Genomic DNA, 22033 nt, shown 5'->3' with positions numbered 1-22033 from the left:
AGAGCTCAGGGAGCTTGACAGGACCTGACAGGGGCCAGAGGGCAGTTACTCCCTTGTAGGACCCAGTGAGGTTTGGAGATCTGCTTGAAAGGTAGGGATACTGTTTTGCAGTACCCTGCAAAGAAAAGGTAATTTTTATGAATTATTTTCATAGTACCCTGTATTAATGCGGTATATCAGCTGTGCTGAAAGGGTACTCTAATTTCCTCTGCTGCTGAAATCCTCCCAGCCACTGGGTTTAGATTTCATTCTGTGGTGGATGTTTCAGTGGCATAGCCAGAACTGGAGTTTTTTTGTCTGGGCTCAAGGTTAACGGGGATGGGCATTAGGTATACAGGCCTAAATATCACACTGTAATGTAAATATAGGTCCCTTGTTTTAAAAAGGTGCGTTGTATTAATGCAAATAGCACCCACTGAAAATAAAGGGGCCCGCATTAAGTAGTACTTGTTTTGGTACATTAAATTCTTAATGCACCTTTTTGAATAGCGGAGAACCACTGCCCTGGAAGACAATACTTATTGGAAAACAGAACAAACTGAAATGCCTATGCAGAAACATGCTTGCAGATTGCCTGCCCTTAGTCGTACTTGTGAATCACAAATAGACCCTCACCAAATACAGAATAAGTGATGACAAATTAGAAATAGAAATATGTAGACAAAAGCTGAATTAGAAACACCCCCCCCCCCCCCCCAAATGCTGGAATCTGCCTGCAGTGTAACACTGGAGAAAAAGAAATGCAGTTCCTCCTGTGCTGTGTAAAATGCAAAGATACCAGAGCTGCCCATTTTCCAAAACTGAGAGGAAATGAAATGCTTCCCCCAGAAGAATGAACAGGAGAAAACTCCAGGGAGAACAAAGCATTCCCTTCTACCTACAGCCTTTCTCTCCCGAAGCAGACCCAGGGCAGTTTTTATCAAGAATATAAATATAATAATCATAACAGATCTAAGAATACATCAGCAAAAATAATCTAACAAAATGCTCTCCCTATTCCAAAAGTCCATCCACTCTCTCTCTAATACAAAAATCACGAGAAATAGCAATTATAGCAACATAATGTGCTGCATCCTGCCACCGGGCCACTAAACGTGATCTGATTAGATGCAGTGTGGACCGGCACCAGTACCTGGGAGTTGTTTTCATTATTAGTCTTTCTTTAACCTGTAATCTTATTATACTGTTATCACTTATGCCAATTTTTCACAAATGTTTTTTATTTTAATCATTTTGTATTACTTTGGCAACACACGTACAAATTGTCATGCCAGTAGATTTTCCTGAATATGAATCTCTCTCAGATCTCAACCCCTGTCTGCAGGAGACTTTCTCTCAATGTCCCTCCTCCCCATGATGAGGGAGTATGAGCCTAGCGGGGAGGACTAGGGTTGAGACTTGAGAGGCTGCTGGGGGACAGGGAGGGAGATGGAGAAGTCTCATCCCCTATAGTTTCCCAAACCCTTGGACCTAGAGCAGCCTCACACAGACTCCCATCCCCCAGCAACCTCATTCTCACCTCTTCAGACTCCCTTCCCCACATCCCTTCAACTCAGACTCCCAGCCCACTCACCCCCACCAAACGCCCAGCTCCAGCAGTTGCCTCACACTTACCCCCCCCCCCCCCCCCCCAAGGCCTGGACCCAGCCTCAGCTCTCTTACCCTAACTCCCCCAGACCCTCCCCCCTGGCACATCCCCACTCCCCAGCAGTCTAGTTTCCCACAAATTCACTGACAACATCCTCCTCTCAAATTCTCCTCCTGCTCTGCCATGTCTCTTTGGCCTTAGCTAAGGCAGAGAGAAGCAGCGCTCGCGCTGTCTCCTTTCTCCCCACTCTGTTGTCCTTGCTGTGACGAGTCTCCCTCGCGCCTCCTGCATACATAGACTCGGCGGCAGCTGCTGCTGCTGATCTTCTTCCCATGGCAGCCGCAGAGTCCTCTCGCCTCTGCACAGACTCCTTGGGCGGCGCAGTGGCACAAGAGCTGCAGGCCGCCCATCTCACTGCCGACCCTGGCCCAGGCTGCCGCTGAGCCCGATCTTCCTGCTGCTGCACAGTCTCCTCTTGCTCATCTGTCCGATGCGTGCTGTTCCACAGGGAATCTCGCCATGACATAAAAAAAAAAAATAAACTGGGTAGGCCTGAGTAAAAAAAATAAAAGTAGGTGGGCCATGGCCCACTCTTGGCTATGCCACTGGAATGTTTTGAATCCATTTATTTATTTATTTATTTATTTAACTTCTTTTACTATACCGACACTCAAGACCAGGTCTTATCGTACCGGTTTACATTAGAACAAGGGGAAAATCAATTAACGTATAAGTGGAAAAGAGAAGTTACATTAAAACAGGGAGAGTAAAAACATGGATGTCGGAAGATAGGACAGAATTAAGTAATTGAACAATAAGTTAACAAAATTACAAACTATAAATTAACATAAAACAATAAATTAATAATACAAAAAATAATACAAAAAACATGGATTATAAACAATAAATTAATAATACAAAAAACATGGATTATAATGATCGTAAAAGAGCTAATCACTAAAAAATATTTTAAAATTATAGGACAGTATTCAAAGGGATTTTCAAATCCTGCCCCCACCCCCACCCCTGGTTGTGAGGAAAAAGGGAAGGCCCTGGAGGGCAGAGTCATGGTGGGCCTAATAACTCCCTGTGTGCTCTTTACCTTTTGTACTTTGCACCTGTAAAGAAAGCAGGGTAAAGAATCCATGTGGTACTGGCCTTTTGCAGGATATTCAAAGGAAAACTCTATGGGGAGCTTCCCTTTGAAAAATGGCCATTCACACACAAAAAGTATAAAGATTGCCCTTCCTCTCCTGATGTCTATCCATAGAATTGCCCCAAAAAAAATATTTTCAGAGATCAGCGTTTTTTTCTTTTTTTTGGTAATCTTAGTGTTTCATGTGATCTGTATTTTATGCGATATCTTAAATCTATATAGCCCTTTTTCCTAGTGGTTTTGTTTTTCTTTTTTTCTCCAAATCTGTTATCTTGACTTTTACAGAGTGAGAATTTAAGGCTGCGTACTTTTTCAGTCTCCCTTGTGTTCCATTGAGTTTTCCAGCTCCCTTGGCTCATCTCATCTTCCTTACTAGCTCTTAACATTTTTATCTGCAAATGATGCTTTTGGACAGCTTCAGTTTTTGATATTTTTGTCTCTCAAAAAAAAAAGAAAAAAAAAAAAACCTGCCAAGGTTCCCTCATTACTGCTGCCAATCAGCATTTTTCTAGTCTGCAGTCTTGGAAGCGCGTTTTTGCTTCTCCTGTATACTTTTGTTATTTATTGCCATTAGTCTTTGTGGGTGGCACTCCTACGTCAGTCCCTGAAATAACTACTGTCAGAAGAAGCTGGAGCTACACACCAGGGTAAACCCACACACACCGTTTGTGGTGGATGTTTCCCCATGGACTCTCTCTGCTAGGAATCTTATCTTATACCCGTACCACATGTGATTGTGAAGCAGTTTTCATCCGTCTTTACAGATATTTGACAGCTTATAGTAGATGAGGGCAGAAAGCCATGGTAGCTGTGGGATGAGATCATGCAGTAATGCAGCTGGGACCATGTGTATCAATTCCACAGCCAAAGGCCAATTTTTTTTCACTTGGCTGTGTATTCACAGCAATCTTTGGGGCCTTAGCTGTATCTTTCCCTATAGCCTTTTGCTGGGAGAGAGGTATTATAAAACACATTCCTTCAGTGCTTCCTGCTGAAATAGGCTACCACTGCACTGTTGCGGCAGTGCGATTCCACTATAATGCATCTGGGTTCGTGCATGGAGTGACCAGTAATAATCACATGCGAGTTCCTCTGTACTAAAATACCATTCCCCTACATGGACGCCTGCAGTAAGAAAGACTGAAGTTATGAAAAGATGAGAAAAAGGGATGTAACTGAATAAAGAGAGAGGAATAGCAACAGTTTTTTTTCCATTGCCATCTTTTGTGGCCTTATGCAGCAGATATACAGACATGCAGATACTAAGTAATGTTCTTTGTTGCTGGTGCCCTTATCTGAAATATGGTTGGGAGAATGCTCTTAACGCTGAAGCTTTCAGTCTGGGTCCTCGGGGGCACAGCAGGTCTGATTTTCAGACTAACACAATTTATACAAATTAACTGGGTTTGGAGACTAAATGTAGATAGGATACTTTAGGGATATTTGTTGCTGATAAGCTGAAATTTGCTTTAACGGAACAAAGGACACACATTCAGTCAGTATATTGAAGAAGAAACCTTGTCAGCATGCTTGTTAGTTCTTTGTAACAAACTCATTTATAGCAAATCTTAAGGAGAGAAAAGTAGGCTCCCCTCTCTGCTTGTGCAATATTTGCAGCAAGTGTTAAATTGTTTTAACAGATGTTTTTTGTAGCAAATATATTGATTTTCATTACCCTTGTTACATAACAAATGTTAGCAGTGACCCCTCTTAATAACTGTTGATTTGAAGCAGTTCAAAAATATGATCTCATTGTTGACTTCAGCTTTCTGTTCTTTCAAATGCTGTTTGCTCTCATTTATAACATTTTCAGATGTGACAAATCAGTGATAGACTTTGCAGAGGCCTGAATTGTTCCCATGAGTGAATGGCTGGCTGTAAATTATTTCATTTTTGATTTTGTATCTAGGTTCAGCCGAGGTTCTTTCATTGAGGTTCCCATTAGCTTTTACAGCGGTGAAGCTTTTAAATTGTGATAAAATTAAATTTTCCATCTTATTTGTTGGCATAATCTCACTGGAGGATCGCAGAACTCTTCTTCCGTCTGCTCTGTAAAGTTATAAAGTTTCCTTCTTGGGAATTGACTTGTAGCGGAGAATTTTGCTTTTTCTGTAAATGTAGTTGATTATGTCTATCCTTCCTCCCACTGGGTTTTATAATTTGTGTTTCAATTTTAAAACGAGTGTGCCTCACCATAAGAGCCCAGTCCCTCACAAGGAACAAACATTTGGAAAGCTGACTATTTCCACACTATTCACTGGGGCTATTTCCAGTAACTCTGGTGCTGTTGAGTCTAAGGCTGTGGAGGAAATGCAGAGCTCCCAGGGAATAGGTAATAGATATTACCTTACAGTGATGTCTACCAGCACGTTATGGCTCCTTTTTTAAATTTTTTTTTATTTTGTAACTGGCAGTTTCTTCCTCCTGCTTTCGGCTTCCTGTTCATTTGGAACCAGGGCTGGAACCTGGCACCTTGAGCCTTCGTTCATGACAACCTGAGGATTCCCTCCCCCCCCCCCCCCTGTTTTTTATATTCCCCACTTCCAGCATCCCTAATGTGGCCATGGTAGCGATAGCCCTGAATCAGGGGCTCCTTCCAGAACACTGAAATCAGGGGTCCTGAGTCCGGCTGTTAGCTGACACCCTTAAGTGATGATCACAACTCTTCTCCCTCCCCAGGAGCTATGAATGCTGCCAGCATTCATCCCCAGTTGATCCCGAAATGGTACTTTAAGCCAGGTTGCAGGGGGGATAATGAGGAAAGTTAGGAGTACTTGAGGGAAAAGCAAGATCCAATGACTGGACAAGTGAGGAATGAATCATAAAGTCCAAAATGGTCCAAGTGTTTGAACAGGGTATGAAACTTCCATTTGCCAGCACAGCAGTGGTGACTGGAAATGTCACGACTGCAGTGATGCAATGAAAAATATCGAGTGCGTTTTCAAAGGGGTTACATGTGACAAAATAGAATATATGCACATAAGTCACAAGTAATCGCATTATGCTGTTTTATTTAAAAAAAAAAAAAAAAAAAGTGTGTGTGCATTTTCAGTTTCGTGCTATCTTTACCAGTGCAGAAAATAAGCGGTCTAGGGCCATTCCAGGGTGGGGTGAAGAGGTGCACACAGAAGTTGCTATTTTATAAGAGATTTACGCATGTAAATTGCTAAACTTATTTGCACAATTTTTACACCTGCTAATCAACTAGCGCGAGTGAAATTGGACCTCTCTGTTTATTGCAGTTTTTGGGTGGGAGGTCTGGGTGTACCAGTGGGGTTTCAGGATGAAGTGCTAGAGGGTCCAGGTGAACTGGCGATGGACAGGGTGAACTTGCAGATGTATTGGTGAACTGGTGATTTCAAGTACATGCACTGGTAGAAATGCAGTCTATAAAATATACCTGCCTCCATATACAAATCAAGGTTTTTGCATGTATGTTTATAAAATAGGTAAAGTAAGCACTTTCATTGCATTGCAGATTTTCTTGCGTACTTTCCAAGCAGAGCCTGCTACATAGTTTATAAATACTAGGATAAATCTTCGTGTCTACTTTTGCACACAAATTCAGGATCATAAATAGGTTTGAAAGTTAGGCTCCGATTTTCAAAAGATTACACACGCCGGGCCTATTGAAAATAGGCCCGGCGACGCACGTAAAGCCCCGGGGCTTTACTAAAGGGGCAGGGGCGGGGTCAGAGGCTCCAGGCACAGCGGCGGGGGAGGGAAAGGGAAGGTGGGGTGGGGGTAGGGAACGGGGGAAGGCAGCGCGGCTCGGAGCAGGTTCGCTGTGCGCCCCCTTGCACGTGCCAACCCTGGATTTTGTAACATGCGCGAACCCGCACGCGCATGTTATAAAATTGGGCATATATATGTGCGCGTGTGGGGTAGCGCGCGCACATGTACGCCCGCACGCACCAAAGCACCTGAGATGCAGTTGTGGAGAATAGCGCTAAAACCAAAAAAACATAGCGAAGATCATACATGAGCTTCATCCTTACTGTATAAATTTCATCATGGACAATACGTTGAAATTGTTGGCCCAGTGTGCTGCAGCAGTCAAAAAAGCAAACCGAATGTTAGGAATTATTAGGAAAATAATGGAGGCTAAAACTGAGAAGGTCATAATACATCTGTGTTGATCTAGGGTGTGACTGCCCTTAGAGTACTATGTGCAGTTCTCGTTGCTGCATCTAAAAAAAAAAATCAACAGAACTAAAAAAGATAAAGAGAAGGGCGACCAAAATGATAAAGGGTGTGGAACAGTTTATGAGAAAAGGCTAAAGAAGTTAGGGCTTTTCATCTTGGAGATGAGACGGCTAAGGAGAGATAAGATACAGGTCTATAAAATCATGAGTAGGGCGGAATGGGTGAATGCGAATCTGTTGATGACGCTTTCGAAAAATAAAGACTGGGGACACTCCATAAAGTTACTAGGTAGCACTTTTAAAACAAATCAGAGAATATATTTTTTCACTCCATGCAGAACTGGAATTCATTGCTGGCAGGTATTGTGAAGGCAGCATAATTGCGTTTAAAAAAAGGTTTGGACAAGTTCTGGAGGAGAAGTCCGTAAACTGTTATTGACTAGATAAGACTTGGGGAAAGCCAGTCCTTATCCCTGGGCACAGGGGAGGCTCAAGAGAATCTGCTGCCCGAGGCGAGGGATGAGATGACGCTCCCCACCCCACCCCACCTCACCCTGCCAGGGAACGGCACAGGTCAAATCATCAAGAGGGGAGTCTCTATGCAGCCTGGCCCTTTTAGTGATCTGAAATGTTGCGGAAGGGGGAAAGAAGGGGTCAGAGTTCCCAGAGTGATGTTTCTAGAAAGCTGGCAAACCCGCCAGGCTCCCAGGAAACCTAAGACCTGCCCCCCACCTTTCCCCAGTATATTCCTCCCTGGAGAAGTAGGAGATGGGTGAATGATGGTGGTCTGTGTGTGGGGCACTCTCTCCAAGCCATTACAAGGGCATCATAAATTCTGCATTTATAATAACTAATTTTACATGAAAAAGGACATTAAAATATAGTCTTCTAAGGTAAAGATATCACAACAGCAAATATACTATTTTTACATGCATTGCTGTGTGCCAACCAGAAAACCCTGCAAAAAAGCAAAACAAAACACACTTGGAATGTATATGGTATTAGGCTATTGTAATGCATGTTGGGTGTGGGTTTTTTCCTCAGAAAGCCACGAGTAAACTGAATTACAGTATAGTAAGCCTTCCATACTAAAAAAAAGAAAAACATTAATTCAAAAAGTAAAACCTTATCTATGAAGTCAACACTGCAAATATTGAAGAGGCCCTAAACACCAATAAACTTCCTATTAGGAAAACAGAACAAGCTAGGCTACTATAGATTTCTACACTAGCAGGATACCTCCCCTTAGTCACACCTCAGTCTATTTATTTACTTAGAAACTTTGTAGTCCGCTAATCCAAAAATCTTAAACATACATAATAAAATCTACAAAATGTAAAACAATCAACAAAATATATAAAAGTACAGAACACAAAAATTAAATATTATAAAAAATTACAAAGGCAGATTCCAAACAATAGGTAAAGCAGCAAAGAAGCCCACAATAAATTTGCAATGAATTTACCAAACACACACACATGTAGAACACAGACAGACCCTCTCCCAATGCAGAATAAAGAGATCATAAAACATAAACAACCGTAATCATAAACTGAACTGGAAAGCACAAGCCAGACTATATGCAGTGCAAGAATAAAAAAATAGAAATACCATTCCTCATAAAACATCAAACAAAAAATAAAAAAATATAAAACAGTCATAATAGTAAAACCATACTAATAAAAAGAACAAATGTTTCAAAACAGCTGATGATTCTGCGAGATTAGCACAAAGGAAGTGCTAGCCCCGCAATTTTTTAATACCGCTGGAGCACAGCTGAATAGGCTCCCTTCTGCTCCGATTGTGTCATGCCTTCATCGCCGATGGGTTGGGGTCCACTGGTGGTGCTTGAGGCCTGCTTTTTTCCTCTTACCGCCGGTGGCCATGAAGCATCTCCTCTTCTTCCTGCTGCCGGCAGCGTGCAGGGTCTTCTATTTCGTTCACTGGCAGGGGTTTGGAACCCCTCTGACGTTTAGCTAAATATGTATCAGGAGGCAGGGGAAGTGGCCACTGAACGTTTTGGAGGGCACTTTTTTCTGCTCCAAAATTTTGCTGCCTGAAGCGGCCGCCTCACCCTGCCTCATTATAGAACCGCCCCTGCCTGGGCATTAGGAGAACTATTTGGGATCCTGCCATATATTTGTCACCTGGATTGGCCACTGTTAAAAACAGGGGACTGGGCTTGTTGGACCTTTGGTCTGACCCAGTATGGCAAATCTTATATCTTTATGACCTAGTGGAGATGAATCATAGGGGAGGGTAGGCAAGAATGGCGTTATTGCTGTGCCTGCCTGCTTGCCTCAGTATGAGTGTTCAGAGCCAGTAGACTGCAGCAGGAGGTTATAGAAGCAGGGTTTGAGAGAAGCAATTTTTGCTTGCCTTTCCCTGTGGCCCTTTTTCATTATAGCACAGCAGGAGAGTTTGGCAAGTGCGCCAGGACTGAGAGAGAAAAATTACATTGCATTTTACATTTATAGACTGCCAACCTCACAGCAATGACCCAAGGCAATCGTAAATCAAATTACAATGATCACAAAATTTTATCCTAGCCCAGCCAACCCCCTACTTTCGGCAAAGGAAAGAACAGGGATAAATAAACTCAAAAAACATTCATAAAGCATACAAAAATACATTCCCTCTCAAGAAACCTCCTCTCCCTCAAAATCCTTCTGTACTTTATACTCCCCCCACCTATCTCAAGAGTGGAGCACAGCAACAAAAGGCCCTCGAGGTATTAAAATACATCAGGATTCCCTGTTTCTCCCTTTGGTGGAGTCACTGCCACTGATGGGTGAGCCAGGTGATGTGTCAACCTCTGATGATGTCATTGGGCAGGGGCGGGGCCAGCAGCTTCGGGCTGAGGCAGGAGGGGGCTCGAGGGGGCCTTCACTCTCTGCTGCTGCTTAGCAAATGGAAGCCAAAAGTTCTCTCTCTCTCTCTCTCTCCCAGGGTGGGCCAAAAAGATATTTCTGCCTTCTGTGGATATTTATTTATTTATTTATTTTTTGGTTTTTATATACCGGTGTTCCTGTATGAAATACAGATCACATCGGTTTACATTGAAACAGAACATGAAAATCACCAATAAAGGCATTACATAGAACAAGGTTATGAAACTTGGAATAGGGTACATTAGTTCAAAACTTAACAATAATGTTGTAACATCAGTGGAAAGGGGGCGGTGCTGTTGGCAGCATTGGATCTGGAGCAGAACTGGGCTGAGACAGGAGGGGAGGTTTGAGGTAGAATTCACCCGCTGCTTAATAAGTGGCAGCCACAAGGGGAGGTAAGAGACCAAGGGTTGAAAGAGCAGGGAAACGAGGAAAAGGGGGGAAGAGGAAGTGAGGGAGAGCAAAGACAAGGGTAGCAGAGTGATAAATGGAGGGGGGAGGAGAGCATGAATGGTATGGGAGAGATCAAGAGCAAAAAAAAAATGAAGTGGAGGCAGAAGAGTACAAAGGGACTTAACCTCTGTAGGGAGGAAAATCTTAGAGACTTTATAAAAGAGAGCAAGCAGACCTGAAGTAGGTACAAGAAGCTGTAGAGGGTAAGGAAGATGGGAGATGTTGGTGGGATGAGAGCAGGAGGGCTGGGGGGAAGCAAGGCATTAGTCTTTTTTTTTTTTTTCCAGGAGACAATAGTGTTATAAATTGGTTTTGCACCGGTGCTGTTTATGTGCCTATATTTCCCACAAACAAAGTGGATCTCTTCCTGTTTTCTTCCCCTTATCTTTTTTTTATGATACCATCCTGCAGGAAAGATGTACTGGTGCCTGTATGACAATTTGTGAGACTGTCATGCGTAGCAAGCTGCTATAAACCAGGTTCCTGTCCCCACAAGCTTATCATGTGTTGGAGCCTTACAGTGTGGCCTGAGCTGTGACTGAATCTGAATGATAATGTTTTGGACCAACAAAAAGGGGTTTTCCAGATTACAGAGACTGCAAGCCACCGCAGCCAAGGTGAAGGGATATAAAAATGTCAAAACTCCTGTGTGCTCTCCTATGAATGACAAATGTTCTGCAAAAACCAGCATTCAGCACTCAGTGTTGACAAGTTGGGAAAAGGGCTGAATTGTTTAGCCTGCTCCGAGAACAGCACTACATAGTCAGCAGAGGAGGAAGCCAAAGGGATGTTGGGAGACCATTTAAGGTAGAAAAGGCACAATTTGGCTGGCTTTGTCTGTGTGAGAGGGGTGGGAGCAAGATTTGGATCCAGGAGCCAGGAAGAAGGGGGTGCATCTGAAAGCTCTGCAATCAGTTCTTCTCCTGAAAAACTAATTATCAAGAGGCAGAGACAGAGGTTTGCACTCTGAGAAAATACAGACAGCTGTTCTTGCTTCATAGCCAAGCTACATGTAAAATTCTAACAAGGGACAGGGGAGCCAGTAGCTAAGAGACTTCCTTTCCAGAGATTTCCAGGCCCAGGAGCACATGGCTGGATCACCCTCCAAAGAGACTGAATTAAGTAATCTAAAATTTGACAAATAGTGTCTGAGCAGGGGAGGGAGAAGATTTATTTACTTGCCTTTTGTCACAAATTCAATATCTCATCTTAACAGCTTCAGCCTTTCAGCCAAAGTTAAGCACAAACCCTTGCTAGCAGGTACAGACGCACAAGATAGGGCTGGGACAGAGAAGCTGATGGACCTTAGTTTTTCTGTAGGAGACTGAAACCAGGGCAGCTTTCTGTTTAGTACCAATTAAACTATTTGGGGATGTTTCCCAGAAGAGAGTGACCTTTCAAATACTGCAGTGCTCATCTATTTGGTTTGTCATTTAGCCAGCTCCACCATTAAGGGGGACGACTTAAATTTTTTTTATTGTTTTTTTTTTTTTCCACACAATTATGTGTAAAGAGTGCACCCTTTATAAACTGGTGACATTGGGGTGGATCTGGTTCCCCCCTCCTTTTTTTTTAGTATTTAGGGGTAAAATTTTTTGAAAGCTGTTTTTCCCCCAACCTTTCTCTATTAGCATTCATTATATATATACTTTCTTTTTTACTATCCATATGAGTAAATTGCTTGCCCTAACAGGCCATACCCGGTATTTATTTCTGCATTGCTTGATTTAAAATAAGAAAACTGCAGTTTTCTACTGTATTGTACAGTGATGAAGTATCTTTCCCATTTAATGTTCTGGTTGGATTAACTATCTACTTACATAATACTTGTAAAAGGGTTAATTATTGTTTTATTCTGGTGTGATGATTTTATCTGGTCTATGGGGCCACAAGTGAGATGTGGTTTGGGAAGGACACAGAATTTTGGTATTGGGGGTGACCGGGACCCTGTCTCATTCCCCAGTCAGGCTACAAACCTGAAGATAAATCATATCAGTAAATATAATTTCTCATGTTATGTAGTCCCCACCCCAAGCCTAGGGGGTGTAATTCATAGTCCAGACTAAGGGGGAGCCAAGCATGTGTAGCAGAAGACATGAATTGAATCCCCCTTCAATCTGTGTGAGTCAAATTGAAAGTCTGGATCATGAAATTTTAAACCCTAATACTAACACTTCTGTAGATATCACAGCTTCCCCAGTTTTTCTGATCTTTATATAGCAACAAGCACAAGCTTGCTGTATAACTGTAATGAAATTCATCATGAATTAGGATAATCGCAGATTCTGGCTGATCATAACATTAAATCTGATAATAAAAAGGGGTGCATTTTCCTGCAGTTTATTTTTTGGCACAATTTTTCCTCCTCTGTTGGATTCAGTGTTGGGATCCTGGCACTATGAGCATTCATTTGCATCTGCCTGGGGACTTTCCCCCTATTTAATGGACACCAACCCTCTTCCCACCCCCATATCTGGTCTGGTCATTGTACCAATGGTACTGAGGCCAGAGGGTACAGCAGTCTGGTTGTTGGTTTTTTTTTTTTGTTTGGGGGGGGGGGGTGAGGGGGGTTATTCCTTTAACACTCTGCAGTGCTATTTCTGTGCAGCAAAGGTGACAATTAGTGTTGCTGTATTTGATGTCGACTCACTGGTTCCTCCGTGAATACCTGGTGGTGCACAGCACTATAGCTGAATCTGTTGGGTCTTGCATGTAGTGTCTTTGCAAGGAATTGGATTTTATTCAAATCTGGAACAATAGGAAACCTTATTAAGGCAACTGAGGCATCTCATTCAGTTGAACCTGTAGATTTCCCGATCTCTGCCCCCTGCACCTTGGCATTTGCTTTTATGTACTTTCAACAGTTTTCAATGTAGCCGCCTACCTTGGGTTGGCAAGAGGCAATGTTTTCTTTTTTTAGTTCCCTTCCTTGGTGAAAGTGATGAATAAGGTCAGGGAAACACATAAGGCATTTTCCTCAAAGAAACAAAAATCAGTTGCAGCATGTCCTTTAATCTATTTAGCTCTTGCTCTCATCCATTCTTGTGGTTATGAGACTCTTAGCAGACAAGCTGGGAATGATAGCAGACACAAAGAAGCTTCTAGGGGTTTATTCTTTTCTCCCCTCAGAAGCCCAGCCTGAAATTTTATTTTCTTACAGCCCTTCTCAGTTTGGGCTGTGCTTGAGGCCTGTGGTGTGCCTGGGCCATTGAGAGACGTCAACCTCTTCAGTTCCTTCTCTCAAAACAATGCTTGGATTCCCCGCTGAAGAAGGCTGACGAGAAGCAAGGAAGGGGCAGCATGGATGTATCGTCCTGGGACGCTGCATCCCTGTTGCCTCCTCTTCCTGCCTTCCACTGTTTTTTCTTTTGCACGCTGCTCTCCTTTGTACAGTTAAGAGGGTAATGCTTACCTCCCCAGCACACAGACACACATTTTAATACGATTGTAAATACCGAGGGGTTTTTCCCATTTGCTTTAAGTTTGGCAAAGTAAACACTGGATATGGTAGCTGGAGTTTTTCCCCTGTAATGGTAACTTTTATGCCTGGAATTTTTGGTTGTTTTTTTTTGTGGTGGTGGTGATATAAATTTATACCTAAATAGTACTGCTCTTTCCTCTTAACAGGATATAATGAGAAATAAATCATTTATATGTATGTGTGTGAAGGAGTGAAACAAAATCCATTCCCTTTTAAGATATCGCACAGCAAAATGGATGGCTTTGAAATTTGTGAGTGGTTTATCAAGACTTCAGCTTATTTATTTGTTTAAATATTTATTTTGTTTGTTATTGTCCAACTATTTCAATCTCGTGATTCGAACATTTTTGTGTTTTACTACTGAGCATCCAGTTTTTGCTGTGTACTTTTCTTAACTAAAAGCTAATACACTCAAATCCTTCATTGCTTCCAAAATGTATTCCTTCAAATTTGATATTCTGCTTTTTTTTTTTTTTTCCTTATGGACTCAAAGTGGTGTACAATATAAACGCGTTAAAACATATCAATACAAATACAAAATAACACACGCATCTGCTGAAAATTATACTGAGATCATGTTTTTCCTCCTTAGGTGACTGGTGTTGAAGGGCGGGCTTGCTGCTTCCTGCCATGGTTAACCCATGATAATGAACAAGGTAAGAGACCCGCTCTTTGCCTCTCTTTGTTTTATATCCTTGAATCCTCGCTGTTAAATGCACATGAATGTGATTGGTGCTGCAAGTTCTGGGTTTCTTACTTTTCCTAGCCGTGCCTTTTTCTGTAGTCATTCTTAGCCAATTGTATGTGTCTGAGCCTAATGCAGTGACTGAACTGACATTTGGTCAGTGTGTAGCGAAAGCCCAAATAAAAAAAAAAAAAAAGAGATGAGGGATTTTGGCAGTGTTAAAAGGGGTATTTTAATGGAATCAATGGAGGCAATTTTCAAAAGGATTTATGCACATAAATATTAGTTTTAGAAACTGAATCCAGTACTGTGGTGGACTACTTGAGGGCAAATATCTAAGAAAATGAAGAAATGTCAGTATAGCACATGGTATATGCATTGGAGTGAATTTTCAAAGGAGTTACATGCATAAAAGTAGCTTCCTCTTCGTCCTGTCAGCCCAATCCCATACCGTTGGGTATTTATCCCTCCTACCAGCGGATGGAGGCAGAGTGAGAGAGACTTTCTCTTATGTCCCTTCCTATATAAGCTGGCACAGCAGGGAAGGAGTCGGTGGTCTCAGCTTCCAGCAGATGGTGGGAGTTGGCTGGCCAGCAGGAAAAGGAAGCGTGGCTCTGGGGCAACAGCCTTCCTTAAGGTCGATTTTTCCCCAGGTTAAGCCATGGCCAGGATAGGGAGTCTCTATGGTTGACAGTCTTCATAAGGGCTGATCTTCTCTTCCCCAAGGCAATTGAGCACTTTTTGCCTGGATGTCCCGGTTTGGAGAAAAAGCAGGATTTTTGTAGGAGGGGGAAAAAAAAAGGTAGCCGAGGAAGGCCTGCAGATCTGGCCCGATTCTCCCCAGTACCTCTGTTTCAAGAAAGGTATGAACAGGGGGAGGAAATGTGGAGCCTGACATATTCCAAGCGTTGCAGGTACCTTCTGCACAAATTGTGATGGTGCCGAGTAGGGGGGCAGGGTGGGTTCCTCGGAGCAGTGCTGCTTGAATTCAGTGGTGTTTGAGCAGGAGAAAGGGTGTTCCAGATACTCATCTACCACGTCAGATGAGGGGACAAAGCTGGACAGGGATCTGCAGTGGCAATAATCCCCATAGGGAAGGGAGGGGGGGAGCACTTTCCCTCAGAATGTATTTTGGCAGTGCATAAGGCTTATTGCCAAATGAAGGGCAGGCAGCCACAGCCAGAAGACATCAGTGTGGAAAGTACAAGAAAGGGATCCAATTGGCAATAGACTTAGGACTCAGATTGCCTGGGGCGGAGGATCGCTGGAGGAGGAAAGGAGTTCATCCCAAGAAGACTCGGATGAGGGGGACCCCCAAGGGCTTGCTAAAGCTCTCTGCAGTGAGACTTAGAGCAGAAGAACTTTGGGCCTCTTATAGCCAGGGCCTCACAGATCCTGAATCTTAATGAGGAACGGATGAAGGAGTCTGCGAGAAAGGGAAACCCCATTCTGAGGGGCATCAGGAAGCCAGCCCTAGCCTTTCCTATCAACTCTGCAGTACAAGACATGCTAGCAGAAGAGTGGGAGATCCCAGAGCCAAGACTGCAAAATCACAGGACAATACAAAAGTTATATTTAGTGGATCAGCGTGATAATGAAAGGCTACTGCAACTAAAGTAGATGCGGTGGTATCAGCCATAACTAAGAAGATGACTGTTCCAGTAGAAGGAGGAGCAGCCTTGAAGGACCCCCAAGATAGGAAGGTGGAGGGTGCTGAAAAGATCCTTCAAATTTTCTGCACTTGCCCTGCAGACAGCGATTTGTGGGGAAGTATGCCGCTAGAGATTTTGTTATATGGGCACAGTTGGAGACAGTAGGATCACAGATGAATTGCCCTGAATCAGTACTGATGGAGTTGGCAGCAGCCTTCATCACCAACGCACTGTATGATTTAATAAGCAGGCGGTAACAGACATCATGGCCAGCTGCTGCTGTGGCTAAAGAACTGGGAAGCAGACTCAGCTTCCAAAGCCAAGCTAAGTAAGCTCCCATTTAGAGGGAGGCTGCTATTTGGAGAAGATTTAGAAAGGCTAGTGAAGGACCTAAGAGGTTCAAAGCCCCAAAGATTGCCAAAGGTTAGGAGCAGGAGGTTCACCCAGTGGGGAATATTACCGCAGGATCCAGAGGACAATAGGCAATTCAGGATAGACTGAAGCTAGAACATGAAGACAGTGAGGCTGCTGGAAAGAATACAGCCCTCTTGGGGGACCAGGTTGAATACCAAGGGAAGGTAACACCAGGAGTCCACTCGCGAACAAGGGCCTACAATGATGGTTCTCAAGCCCACTCCTCACTGCCTCCTGTAGAAGGCAGATTACAAGGTTATATTGAGGAGTGGGCCAACATTATAGGGGATCAATAGGTTCTTGACAACATACGAAAGGGCTATTCTCTGTTCTTGAAATTCCCAGTAAGAGCATGCTTCCTTGCGTCTCCCTGCAAACTAAATAAGAGGAATGCAGACCAAGAGACATTAGTCTGATCCAGTTGCAAGCAACTACACCAGTACCATGGGACGAAAGAGGAACAGGGACATATTCAATTTATTTCATAGTGCCAAAGAAGGAAGGAACCTATTGCCCAGTGCTAGATTTGAGAAGGGTGAACCAGGCTCTGAAGTTTTGCATGGAGTCAGTTCAGCAGTAAGCAGACATGAATTCTGTCCTCCACAGACCTTGCAGGGGTATATCTCCGCATCCCAGTCAAGGAAGAGTTTCAGCGCTTTCTATGCTTTGCAATATGCAGGCAGCATTCTCGGTTCAAGGCCCTGCCCTAAGGCTGGCTACAGCACCCATGACATTTACCGAACGTAACTATGGTGGTTGCAGTTTCTGCACAAGGAGGGTATTAGGGTGTACCCATATCTGGATGATTGGCTAATAAGGGCCAATTCATCCCAGGAGGTGTTTGGGCTGGGGAGTAAACAGAGCCAAGAGTGAGGCTCTCCCGTCCCAGACGATAGTGTTCTTAAGAGCACAGTTCAGTACCTGGACAGGGAAACTGTATCTAATCGAGGACAGAAGAAACAAGCTGCATCAGCAAATAAGGGCACTGATGAGTACCCCATCCCCCATAGGCATGGTCATACCTATAGGTATTAGGGTCGATGGCGTCAATCGAACTGGTGCCATGGGCCATTAAAATGGGCTCTGCTATTCAGATGGTTTCTGCAAAGCCAAAACTTTGATAAGAGAATTCACTTGACAGCACAAGACCTCAGAAAAATAGCTCATCATCCCAGTCCATTGAAACTAATTGCCCCAGACTGGCAACAGTGGTATGTGGATCTAATTCAACTGAAAGTGACGAGTCCCATCAGTCTCAAAGGGCTAAAGGATCAATTGAAGCAGGGACCAATATTCATGGAAGATCCTAAGAGATTCTCTTATGGTCTGGCTATTGAGAAGAGCAGATACAGAATGCAAGGATACTCAGTTCAAGGGCTCACAGTTCTGCTAAGAGCCAGAAAGAGGTTTACTTCTTGAATGTACGACAGAATCTGGAAGGTATTCAAGGGACAGCGAAAGCTAGCACCATGAAGGATGGAAGTTTCTGCAAGAGGGGCTGGAGAAGGGCCTAGCAGTGAATTCACTAAGGGTGCAAGTGTCGGCTATTGCCTGCTACAGAGGCCTACTAAGAAGCAGGTCCATGGCAGCACCTCCAGATGTGGTCCGATGTTTAAAAGGGGCAAAGCATATATGGTCACCACTCAAACCAGTAGTACCACCATGGGACTTAAACCTAGTACTGAAAGTGCCAGTTGGAGCCCCATTCAAACCCCTCAAAAAAATTTCAGTGAAAGACCTGACGTTGAACACGGCCCTGTGGGGGCAATCTGGTCAGCTAGTAGACTGTCAGAGCTACAAGTCTTCCCATGCAGGGGACCCATATCTGCCGTTCTTGGGGGAAAAGATGACTATTAGGCCAGTTCACTCATTCCTGCCAAAAGTAGTGTCAATATTCCACCTCAGTCAGGAGATGACACTTCCAGGGATTAGGAAGTCAGAGTGTGTAGGGAGAAGAAGGGAATTTAGTTTTGTGCGTGTCCGCAGGCACGTTTGAGATACTTGAAGGTAACAAATGACTTCCAAAAGTCAGGCTGTTTGTTTTATTCCCAGACGAAAAGAAAGAAGTGGCATCAAAAGTGTCAATTGCTAGATAGATGAAGGAAGCCATAGCATCAGCATATGCTTGCAAAATAAGACTGTGCCAGAGGATCTGAGAGCGCATTCTACAAGGGCTCAGGCAGAGTATAGAGCAGTAGCCCCGGTTGACATTTGTAGGGCAGCCACATGAGTGTCAGTGCACACATTCACAAAGCATTCTAGATTAAACATCCACAAAAGAAGCGAAACTAGTTTCGCTACGGAAGTCCTGGAAGCAGCTCTGGGTATCTCCCACAGTACAGCTTTGGTACATCCCACTGGTATGGGACTGGGCTGGCAGGATGAAAAGGAAGGTACAGTTAGGCCTTACCTGCTAATTTCTTTCCTGGAATCCTGACAGCCCAATCCAGAACCCAAAGATGATAAGGAAAGTTTTTGTTTTGCTTTAGGGTTTTGCTATTGGGGATGTTCGCTGGTAGGCATAAAGTGTGTGTGTGTGGGGGGGGGGGGGGGGGGGGGGCGCAAAAAGAGGGGGAAGTATTCTGTGAGAGAAATCATCCTGGGGAAGGAAAGAGTAAACCCAGATTTGAGCAGGAGGCTGCTCTTAAGTTAGACAAAGGGTGATCAGGTTATCAGTTTGTTTGTATCAGTTTGAAGAATTACTTAAGAAACAACAACAAAAATAAAGGGAGAAGAGGACAAGCTACACAAAACTCAGAGGAGCTTGCGCAACAGACTACTGACTCCTTCTCTGCTGTGCAAGCCTATATAGGAAGGAACATGAGAGATGGTATCGCATTCTGTCTCCATCTGCTGGTAGGAGGGATAAATCCCCACTCTTATGGACTGGGCTGTCAATATTTGAGGAAATAAAATTAGCAGGTAAAGCCTAATTGTAACAATTTTCAAAAGTGCATTTACATTGTAGAGTGAATTTTCAAATAAGTTATGCTCATAAAAGTAGGAATTTTCAAAAGTCCATTTATGCACTTAGGGGTAGATTTTATAATTTTGTGCGAGCGCGTACTTTTGTTCGCGCACCAGGTGCGTATCCATTAAAATCCGGGATCGGCGTGCGCAAGGCTGCCGATTTTGGGCAGCCTGCACGCGCCGAGCCGCGCAGCCTGCCTCCGTTCCCTCCGAGGCTGCTCCAAAATCGGAGCGGCCTCGGAGGGAACTTTCTTTCGCCCTCCCCTCACCTTCCCCTCCCTTCCCCTACCTAACCCCCCCCCCCCCCGGCCCTATCTAACCCCCCCCCCTACCTTTATCGCCAGATTTATGCCTGCCGGAGGCAGACGTAAATCTGTGCGTGCCAGCGGGGTGCTGGCGCACCATCACCCGACCCGGGGGATGTTCTGGAGGGCGCAGCCACGCCCCCGGGCCGAAACCACGCCCGCAGCGCCGCCCCCGAAACGTCGCGTCACCCGCGCCACGCCCCCCGGCACGCCTCTCCATGCAAGCCCCGGGGCTTGTGCACGCTGCTGAGCCTATGCAAAATAGGCTCGGCGCACGCAGGGGGGGGGGGGGGTTTGGGGTAGGTTTTCGGGGGGTACGCGTGTATCCCTTTGAAAATCTACCCCTTAGCCTTTGTTGGGTATCTAAATATGAGAAGCAAACAGATTATTATTAAATTTCTGAAACAGAAAGCTTTTTTCGTTTGTACTGTTGTATTGCAGATGTGAAAACTTCTAATTTATATTTGACAGATAGAGGCCCCCTTCATGCTTTTCTCATCTTACCACTGTTGTTGCATGCAGGTATTGCTGTATCAAATTACTTTCTCAGTGAGACAGGGAAGGAAATAATATAGAGGTGACATATTAATCCCTGTGACTTTTAAAAGCCACAACCAAATCCTTAATTAAATAGTCTATAAGAATTGGTAAAATAGCAATTTGAAAATCTTTTAACATAAACGTCATTCTGCCTCTTTAGTTATGCCTTCCTCTTGAATGTTTTAGTAAAATGTGAATATTATGGGGGTAGTTTTGTAATAGACATAAATTCTAAATAAATGTATTTATTTGAACTTGATTGATTACCTACCTGTAGCTCAAGATGATGTACAGACTAAATATTTAGCAAATCAAACTACAAAACATCATAAAACCGCAATACATTTGAATAAACACCATAAATAGTTAAATACAAACAATAAGTAAAATAAAAGCCTAAATATAAAATTATCCAACTTCTATAACATTATAAATCAAAATAAAACTGTCATAAAATTATTAGGGTGCATTCGTTTGTCAATGACATGAACAATGTCAATGACACTGTCATTTCTTGTCATTTTCAAAATGAAATGATAGCAAAATACACAAAACTTGTTTTTTCTTCTATCATTTTTAATGTGCACTCTTTCCAAAACACACACAAAAAAAGGGGAAAACAGTAATGAAAATCGACCCCCAAATGACACAACATAACATAAAAATGACATTTTTTGGCCTGCATGTCCGTAATAATTTTAAAACATGCGATTCAAGTATGACCCTAAAAAGCCTGAGTATATGGTTTTGGTTATTTCCTGAACTTCAAGGCTTAATTCCCTTGGGAGGGTGTAAGAAAAGGATCGCATGCAACAATTTCTGCGTGTTTGGGTTCATCTGTACTCTGTAGGTAAGGGGATGGAAATAACTATATGATCATAATGAGCAGGCAGGAATATAAAGATTCAACTTATTGGCAAGATAACTCGGGCCCATACCATGTAAGGCGTTACAGGTCAAAAAGAGGGCCTTAAACTAAGCTCTAAAAAAAATAACTGGGAGCCAGTGAATCGGAGAAATGTCATCATGGACAGATGCCAAACAAGTGCAACATTCTGTACCAACTGAAAAAGGTGTAGGTACTTTTAGTAGGAAGCCCCAATAAAAGGGAACTGCAGTCAGGAAAGGCTTAAGATGGCTGACCATGTGGAGGGTGAATCTTTTGGCTACACTAAGAACATGCTTCTCAAGGCTAAGGGTTGAATCAAGGATGACGCAAACCCTTTGCTAGTAAGTACCGGTAATGTCCCATCTAACTAAAGGGATAACTCAGAAGGAAAAATACTGTGTTTGCTAACCCACGAAACCTTGGTTTTGGCTGGGTTAAGAGGCAATATACTGACCTTCATCCAGTATGAACTTTTCATTAAGCAGTTAATGACTTTTAATAAAGAAGGGTTTTGTAGTGATTGTGAACGCGAATAAAAGATGTCAGTTTCCAAAGACAAAGTTCACATATGCTTTCCCTTTGAAAATGATCTCACCAAAACTGCCCGCACACAATTACACCTGCTAATTTGTGTGCAGACTTATTTGGGGGGGGGGGGCAAATTTATGTGCATGCTTTTGAAAATGTAAAAGTATGTCTGCAAGTGCAAATCCTGTCCCCGGGAATGCCTCCGCTCAATCTGGGTAAACGTGCGTGCATACAGGACACACGCGCAGAGGTTTACCCACGTAGTGGGCAGGTAGTTCTAGGCCAGGCCATTCCTACAGGAAGAGAACCATTTTTAATCTGCAGAAATGCCTTTGA

At 43.4% G+C, this 22033-nt stretch overlaps 1 protein-coding gene across 5 annotated transcripts in view; it reads left to right on the top strand.

Annotated features, from left to right (window-relative positions):
- Positions 1-22033, top strand: part of NDST2 (N-deacetylase and N-sulfotransferase 2) — a 625893-nt gene that overhangs the window by 163442 nt on the left and 440418 nt on the right. For all 5 annotated transcript variants that reach the window (XM_029608979.1, XM_029608977.1, XM_029608978.1 and 2 more), the window contains one exon: positions 14307-14370. The gene's annotated coding sequence lies outside the window, so the exon portion shown is untranslated. The remainder of the gene's footprint in view (positions 1-14306; positions 14371-22033) is intronic.

Source organism: Rhinatrema bivittatum, chromosome 7, assembly GCF_901001135.1.
Source record: "Rhinatrema bivittatum chromosome 7, aRhiBiv1.1, whole genome shotgun sequence".
NCBI classification, from domain to species: Eukaryota; Metazoa; Chordata; class Amphibia; order Gymnophiona; family Rhinatrematidae; genus Rhinatrema; species Rhinatrema bivittatum.
This window is presented reverse-complemented; position numbering and strand designations above follow the sequence as displayed.